At 44.7% G+C, this 8,164-nt stretch overlaps 1 pseudogene; it reads right to left on the bottom strand.

Annotated features, from left to right (window-relative positions):
- Positions 1-1,528: 1,528 nt before the first annotated feature.
- Positions 1,529-3,367, bottom strand: LOC140264586 (MAU2 chromatid cohesion factor homolog pseudogene; annotated as a pseudogene).
- Between the last annotated feature and the right edge of the window lie 4,797 nt (positions 3,368-8,164).

Here is an 8,164-nt window from a genome sequence, read left to right as displayed (position 1 = left end):
TTTTCTTGTTTTTAGAATGAATTAGACTTTAAAATTGCATTTAACTTTCTCTTAGAACCCCAATTATACTCTTTCACTGCACCACTATTTAGACCATGTTTTCCCTATTGGAGGTTTAACAGTGTCTAAGATATGCATTGCTTCTGTGAAAGTAACTTCATAAGAACCGAATCTGAGTCACTATTGTGCATTCCATAGGGCAAACATGAAATCTCACTGTAGTACTTGGACAATAACTTTTCCCTTTTGTATTGTTCAGTGGTTAGAGCAGAGGGGTTTGGATTACAAAATGCAAGCATCTGTGCAAGCTGTTGCGAGACAGGGGACAAGATTTTCAACAAGAACAACCTCTAGAGACAGGCTTCACAGTATTCCTTCTAAATGTTTGAGGGGTCAGATATTTCCTGTCAAATGTTCTCTCTCCATAAAAGCAATCATATGAAGATCCACAGGAGGAACTTGTCTAGCAGAGTCCTTTCCCCAGCCCCTTTCATAACAGGAATGCTGACAGAGAAGTTTATGTTTTTGCCAAGTACAAGCGTTGTTTATGTCAGATCTGGTTTTTAACCACCTAGCTTAAATCTTTTGTAAAAATCACTAAGGCACACAGGATGCCTTGACTTTGTGAGGCTGCAGGATGCAAAATGCTGTTTCCCAGGTGCTTAGTCAAGGCAGGTAGAGAAGAAATTTTCTCCTTTGGTACAAATCACTCTGAAGTGACAGATAGAGAAAAGAGCCTTAGGTTCTGACTTAGGTTCTGTCTTACCAAGTAAGAGACTGGCAATCAGCAATTCAAAGGGCAAAGAACAAAAAAAAGGGGACTGAGCGGTTGCACATACTGTCACAGGCTCACAAACCCAAGTCCTGGGATCTTCTTCTCTGACGACAGTACAAGTTTCTCTGCTAGTCCCTCAGTCACACTGTGGAACACAATGCACCACCAGCTGCAAACAGCCCCCCATCAGAGTTTGGATCTCACCAGCCTCAATGTTTCATTCACTACAAAGCCATGAGCAGGGCTACCAGTGACTTGCACACAATGAAAAAGAAAGTGCACTAACTCAAAAACTAAATTTATAACTCCAGGGCACCCAACAATCAATCAAAATCTAATCCCGTTGTTGCCAGGAGTAGAAGAGCACCAAAAACATTAAAACTGGTGTGCACACTATTTCAGGGTGCTTTGAAGGATTTACAATACAACTGGTATTCCCAAATCTTAAAATGCAACTCTAAAACTTTAAGGAATGGGTGTGTTCTTTTGGACTGAACTTAACAGTAAGAGGAAAGCAGATTTGATATAGCACTAGGTATGTACACAGTAGCTGTGGATTCACAGGTGATGTAAAAGCAGCTTAAAATGCCCTTCTCACTTTGCAAGTCAATGAAATTGCTTTTCATTGTGTTGTCTTTATGGAATCAGTTTCTCACAAGCCCCTCAGTAGAAGATGAATTTGCTGCCTTTTCTTTGAATAAAAAGTTTAGCAATGAAATTGTCTCCTTTTTTGGCTTTTCTGTTTGTCTCTTTTTAAATGGACTGTCCTAGTGGTTGTGCTGTTTCACAGGAGACTGGTCTGGCTGTTGCTGGTCCATTCAGTGCCTGGAACAGAACAGCAGGTATCCATCTGGTCATATGATTAAACTGTGTTCTGAAGACTGCACGCTTCAGTGTGCTCCTGGAGAAGCTGTTGTAAGAAGTTTTCATGCATCTTTGCTGCATCATCTGCATCCATCACATTTCCACAGACTTTGCTCAGGTCTTTTAACAGTTCTGAAGACCACAGCTACACGGATATATCTGGTATACTGCTTTCAAGCTGCATGGCTGGCACTACCATACTGTTACTTTCCCTGCGATTCCCTAACACACAGAATATATGACTCAGGAGTATGACAGAATATACTGTTAATGTATTCCAATCTTCTGCATTTGACATGTTCAGTGTCTCACAAATACAGCTCTTGCTTACTGTATCTTCCTTGAATGAAGGAAAACAAGCCTTAGATATAAAAATCATGTGCTTGAAGACAGCAAGAGCTAACATGAAAATATTGGTCTGAATTTATCCATTCCAGTAGGATGGAAAGCTCTTGATGCTGGTTGCCTTTGCTGATGTACATATTAAGCTTGTCACAATAAATGTAAACAGTTCTTGGTGTGTCTTCAGTGCTATAGCAAACTGCTTCTGCATTGTCCATGCAATTAACAGATTAGCTGTGCAGCCCTAAAAGAATGTGCAGCTGGTCAGCATGATTAGAAAACAATCTGGGCAGCTGCTGGCAGAGCTGGTGGACTTGTGAAATCTCCTACAAAGCTGTGGCTTTGTATCCTGTGTCACGCTGATACATATTACCATGTTTCAATGAAATAACTTGGAGGCAAGGTAGGATTGCAGCCCAACATTTTTAGTTTCTCCAGCTGCACGCCTGCTTCATCTGCATACTTCTGAGCTTTCTCCAAGTGCCCTGCTTGCATGGAATGCACTGTCATCATGCAAACAACCACACACAGGTGTTTCTTGGGCAACCAGTAAAAGAAATCAGCAGGACTGCTAAGCAGAATCTCATCATGCAGCATGCATAAGATCTTAATGCCCCACTGAAGCTGTTTCAGAAACAGTTTCACACTTCTCATCTACTCAGCATCCAAGTAATTTGTGACCTGCAGAACGAAGATGGATGTGCATAACCACTCTTTCTCAACAGGGCTTCTTTGACAGTTTTCAACTATTTGTCTGGCCAACACAGGGCATGGGGAAGGTAGGCATCCTGCAACTTCTGTTCTGATAAGTGCGCATTCCCTCAGTTATAAGGAGCAGTGCTGTTAAGTGCTCTGATCCTATCACCTAAGCATATTCTACTCCAGCTCCTAGCAGGGCACATGCAGACACCAAATCTTCCTCAAGAGTATGGAGCTGTGCAACCTGGAACAGCAGCCTGCAGTGTCAATACGGCACCTGCTATGACATCCAGATGGCCTGTGGTAACAATCTTTGCCCTTCCCATTGAGCTCTCCTGGCAGGCTCACCCAGCAGGCTGGCTTCCTCAAATGCAAGTCCTTCACACTGCAGGATGCACAGGTGCACCCAGGGCTGCTTGGCATTGTGGGTGTGATGGCAGAGCATGGAGCCAAGATGGAGATGGGTGCAGGCCTCCAGGCAGGCCGGGGGCTTTGGGGGCAGCATGGCCCACAGGCAATGCACATACACCTGCGCTTGGGGCTGGTTGCAGGTGCAAAGTGCTTGGCCAGGCCCAGCAGTGCCACATAACTCACTTTGCCCTTAGCCGCAACCGCACTGCTGCCTGACTCTGACTCCAAGCCTGAGCCGGAGCCTGGATCGGGCCCAACTGCCCCTCCACTGTCCATTGCCACCTAAGGCTGCTGCTGAGAGGCCACAGCCACTGACACCATCTTTGTATCGCCATGGCAACACTGAAAGGAGGGGGGCAAGGGGAAGAAGGGGCAGAGGGAGACCTAAGGATTGCCCTGCTATGGCTGGGTGCTATGACAGGTCCTCTTCCTCCAGTGTGTCTGAAAGTAGGAACACAAGACACCCAAGAAGCCGAAGTCTCAAGCCATCCCATGGAAATACAGGCCCTGTTTCCATCTCTGCATGTGTGCCTGAGGGAACTCATCCATGAGGACTCACTGTTGCCCACCTAGCAGCCTGCTGCTACAGAGACTTGGGGCTGGGTCCAGCTTCTGTGCAAAAGACCTCTTGCCCTCAGCTCACCACTAAGTGAAGGAAAACTCGGTTTAGCGACAGCTACATCCTTGAGTACCTATATGTTCCCCAGGATGGAAGAGCTTCCTTTCCATTACTTTCCATGATGCAAGGCTTGTTTAAGTGGACAGTTTAAATGCTCCTTATTTTTGAATTACGTCCCTCCTAGAAAAGCAAATGTCCTTGAACGTAGCTGGGCAGAGACACCTTCTTCCCAGAGGTTCACAGAACAGCTGACATTCCTGCTGCTGAACTGAGCTACAGATTGACAATCAGGCCACACTGTGGCAAGCGCTCTTCTTCAGCAGGGCAAATGTGACTGTGTGTGGCTCTTGTACTTTGTGTCACTATTTCATCTAAAACACACGAGGAAACTGAAATTTTAGAAGTGCACTCTTGTTTGAGGCCAGATGTGATGATAAAAAATAGCTTCAGCCTGAAGGAAATTTTGAGAACACTGTGCTTTTCAGGGTTAAACACGGTATCAACTGTGAGTTTTTCTAATCCAGACTGGAATCATAGTGCTTTCGAAAATGGCACTTAGGATGCAAGAAATTGTAGCTGTTGTAACACCTCTGGAGGTGTGAAGGGCCTGAGTTCTTGCTAGAAAGCATGGCACGAGATCTGGCTCAGCAATGCAGTGGCAGTGACAGGGTATTAAAGTGGCATGAGGAGCACAACAGAAAATATTCTCTGCTGCTACAGTCTGACAAATAGAATTACTAAATAAATATTCAACCATGGGAAAGGTGATAGGAAACCAAAAAGACTGAAAAATGGCTGTGTTTATCCCTTGGAAGATAGCAAATCCTGTGCTGCTACAACAAGAAGCCACTTAGCAGTACTGTTGAGAGGGGATAGACAGAGAGGAGATGGGCTTAGCTCAGTCAGTTCTGGGGTCCTCTCAGCGAATGTTTTAGTGTACCCAACAATCACAATAATGTGAAGAAGAGTCGCTGTCAATGGAGTAAACACTGGCCTGTAACTGGGGCTGCAGGAAGGCTCTCTCCCTAGCACACTGAATCACAGAACCATGGGAGGTAGAAGAGAGATCCAGGCATCATCAAATCCAACTCCCTTGCTAAAGCAGGTACCCTAAAGTAGGTTACACAAGAGGTGTCCACGCATGTTTTGAACATCTCTATAGGAGGAGACTCCACAATCTCTTCAGGCAACCTGTTCCAGTGCTGTGTCACTCTTTCAGTAAAGAAGTTCTTCCCCATGTTAGAACAGAACTTCTTATCTAAAAGTTCTACACCACGGTATCACTACACACCATCACCAAGTGCCTGGCCTCCTTCATTTGCCTTCCACCTCTGTTCAGATATTTACAAACATTTATCATCAGGTCCCCTCTCAGTCGTTCAGGTAGCCTCTTGGTAGTCTGGGTTGTTCAACTCCAGCTGCAGCAGATCATGGCCCCGCTCCATCAAAAACATCACCACAGAGAAGGACCTGGGAGTCCTGGTGGGCAACATGTTGACTATGAACCAGCAGTGTGTCCTTTTGGCCAAGAAGGCCAATGGTACCCTGAGGTGCATTAAAAACAGCATGGCCAGCAGGTTGAGAGAGGTGGTCCTTCCCATCTACTCTTATCAGGATGTAGATACCAAGCTGGACTCCTCCATGCAGTCAGTGGCCTCGTCACTGTATCTGCACAAACAACTAGCAGCTGCCATGGGGGATCTACGTCTACCAGGACAAGGTGCATGGGGTGTACGTGGCAAAGATTTAGTAGTGGTGGTGGCTGAAGGGTTTGTCCCACACATGGACATTCCAGTTGCATCCAGTGCACCCTCTGCTGCACAAAGATGATAAGCCCAGCAAAAGCCTGGTGGTGAATGTGGAAAAAGCAATGGGAAATAAGTGGTCCTTGCAGGCACCGAGTCCACGCAGCAGGTGCTTCATGTGCAGAGCAGCAGCTCCATGCAGCCCAGCAGAGGCCCGTGGTGGAGCATGCTGTCCCCTGCAGCCCGTGGGCGCTGCACAGAGCATATCTCCCTGTGCAGCCATGGAGGAGCTCCTGGTGCAGCGGTGGATGCGGCCTGGGGGCAAAGCCTGGGCAACCGGCCTGACTCGAAGCTGATGCTGCTTTTGTGTGGGAGCTTTCCCCACAGACCTTCGAAGGCCCCTTCCAACCACATGGATTCTGTGATCTTATCATTAGGAAGGACAGAGTTTAAAATGGGCTTTAGTAGAGTCCATATCAATACATTTATAGGAGGAAAAAAAAGGAAATATTGTTAATTTTTCTCGCCTCTTGTATCTCTGTGCCACTCAGCAGTGTAGTATCTCCCTAAGGGCAAAGTTTTCTGCTTATCCAACCTTGCTGAAATGGATGGGCTAAAACTCAAGTTGTAAGAAATGTCCGTAAATCCATTAACTGCCATTGTGAACATTTTCAGCAGACTGATCAACACTTCAAGCTTTGTCTGAGCAGTGACTCCCTGCTTGCTTAGCCATTTTGGTAAGAAGAGCTCAGGGAAGCTTTATATTTTCATTGTAAAGCATGTAAGTGTATTTGTCTATGTTTATTTTGTGCTTCACTCACTAGTACAGAGAAAATGCTGTTCAGAAGAATCTTTTGGAAAGAAAATGTTTCTTGAATAACTTGACCTCTAATGAAGAAGTAGTGAGGGTTGGGACTCCCAGTAATACTTTTCCTGCATTCATGACAACCTGTCTCTGAATGTTGAGAAAATCAAGATTTAATTCTTCTCTGTGCTTAGGTAGGGTAGGATGCTGTTTCTGAAAGGTAGTATATTTGTTGAAGTCAAAGGGAGTCTCAAGGGGAAGACTATGAGGAAAGCGAACAAAATCAAAATAAATGGAGACAAGAAATGCTATTTTTCAGGCAAATACCATTATCTTTGTTCATCAGTCTTCCAGTCACATCCCCGAGTTTTTTGTTTGTTTGCTTCAAGAAAGTAACTGTACATGTTAAATTCCTTTGTCACAGTGCGAGGAATGCTTAAAGTTGAAGATTTTTAGTTAGGCGAGGATCTTAGTGATAGAGCAGCAAAATGTGTTAATTATGGCAGTAATGGACACATAACCCCCTACTGGCAAGGGAGAAATTGCACACCAGTCAGTGACATTTATTCAGTAATAGAACCTAAACCCGATGCAGGTAATACCCCTTCTAGAGTCCATTTGTTGAGCATCTCGGGCTCACAGTCTTCCCAACGCTGTTGCTACATTACATCTCCATATAAGGTCTGTTACCAATCTGTTGTCTTTAGGTATGCTTTGTACTTTGATATACTGGAGATGGGAGGGCAAGATTTCAAAGTTAGTACATCTGTTCTGTCCTGTGCTTGTCACTCCCCACACAGTCCTGTGCTAGGTTCTCCCCGTCCTGCATATTTTCCTTATCTTCCTGGTCAGAACACCCCATTCTTAATTTCACTCTATTCAGCAGGTTTCTTTATGAGCAATAACATATATAACTGTTTCATTAAAAGATTATAAGTTCAGTAAGGGCCTACGGTACATACAGAAAATACTGGAAACTTCCACTGTAAAAAAACAGTCTACCTCGCACAACGGGGCATTATATAAAGCCAAACACAGGGGGAAAAAAAGGTATTTTTTTCATGGTTCCATTAATTATAAAACATTTGTGGATGCTGAGGGGTGAGAAAAATGGTAAAATATTCAGCAGCATCTGTTTTCTATTTACTGGACACGCACCTTCCAAGAAAATACGTAAGGCAGTGACTTTTTGTTTTTTTGGCCTTTTTTCCTGAGCCCGTAAGCTCAGACACAGAACCCCAAGGGGTCAGAATGAGCTCCTACTTCTGTGACTCCTTTTACATCTGCTCCGCTGAACTGTCGTTTTTGTGTACAGCTTAGCTGTTGATGAGGTTATACAGATTCCTTAATATTTATCTGGGCTCTACAGCAGATTTCTCCTCCAGTTGCATGAGAGCTAAATGCTAAATGCTAAAATGAGAGTTATATGTTTGGAAGAATTGGGGGGAAATAAATAAATAAATAAATAAATGGAAATGTAAGCAGTGGTATTTATTGTTTCCTATGCATTTCTTTGTTCTCTCGGTGTTTTACTACTGTGAACTGTGCCTGGATTCTGCCATCTGACCCCATTGCTGCTGGAGTGAGAAAGAACAGTCCAGGGGGTTGGATCCTTTGGTCCTTATGGATTTGATGGGAGGGTGCAGGGTGAGTTGAGAGGTGCTCAGCTTTCAATGGTGCCTTCAGTCTGCGTTGTTTCTCTGCCTATTGACAGCTGACATATGCTTAAGTTTAGGGCTACACTGTGCCCTCATGCCAATAAGCACCTCCTGCGCTAGCAAGCTACATAAAACTTTATTGTTATGACTGGCATACTAGACACCTTTGCTTCTCCTGTGTGTTCAGGCTGTCTTTGCCACTGACAGGCTGTCAACATTGCAAAACTCCCCAGAGCAGCGCTCTAT

The sequence above is a fragment of the Excalfactoria chinensis genome, chromosome Z, assembly GCF_039878825.1.
Source record: "Excalfactoria chinensis isolate bCotChi1 chromosome Z, bCotChi1.hap2, whole genome shotgun sequence".
Taxonomy (NCBI): Eukaryota; Metazoa; Chordata; class Aves; order Galliformes; family Phasianidae; genus Excalfactoria; species Excalfactoria chinensis.
The sequence above is the reverse complement of the archived record's forward strand: the minus strand, read 5'-3'. Positions and strand labels throughout refer to the sequence as shown.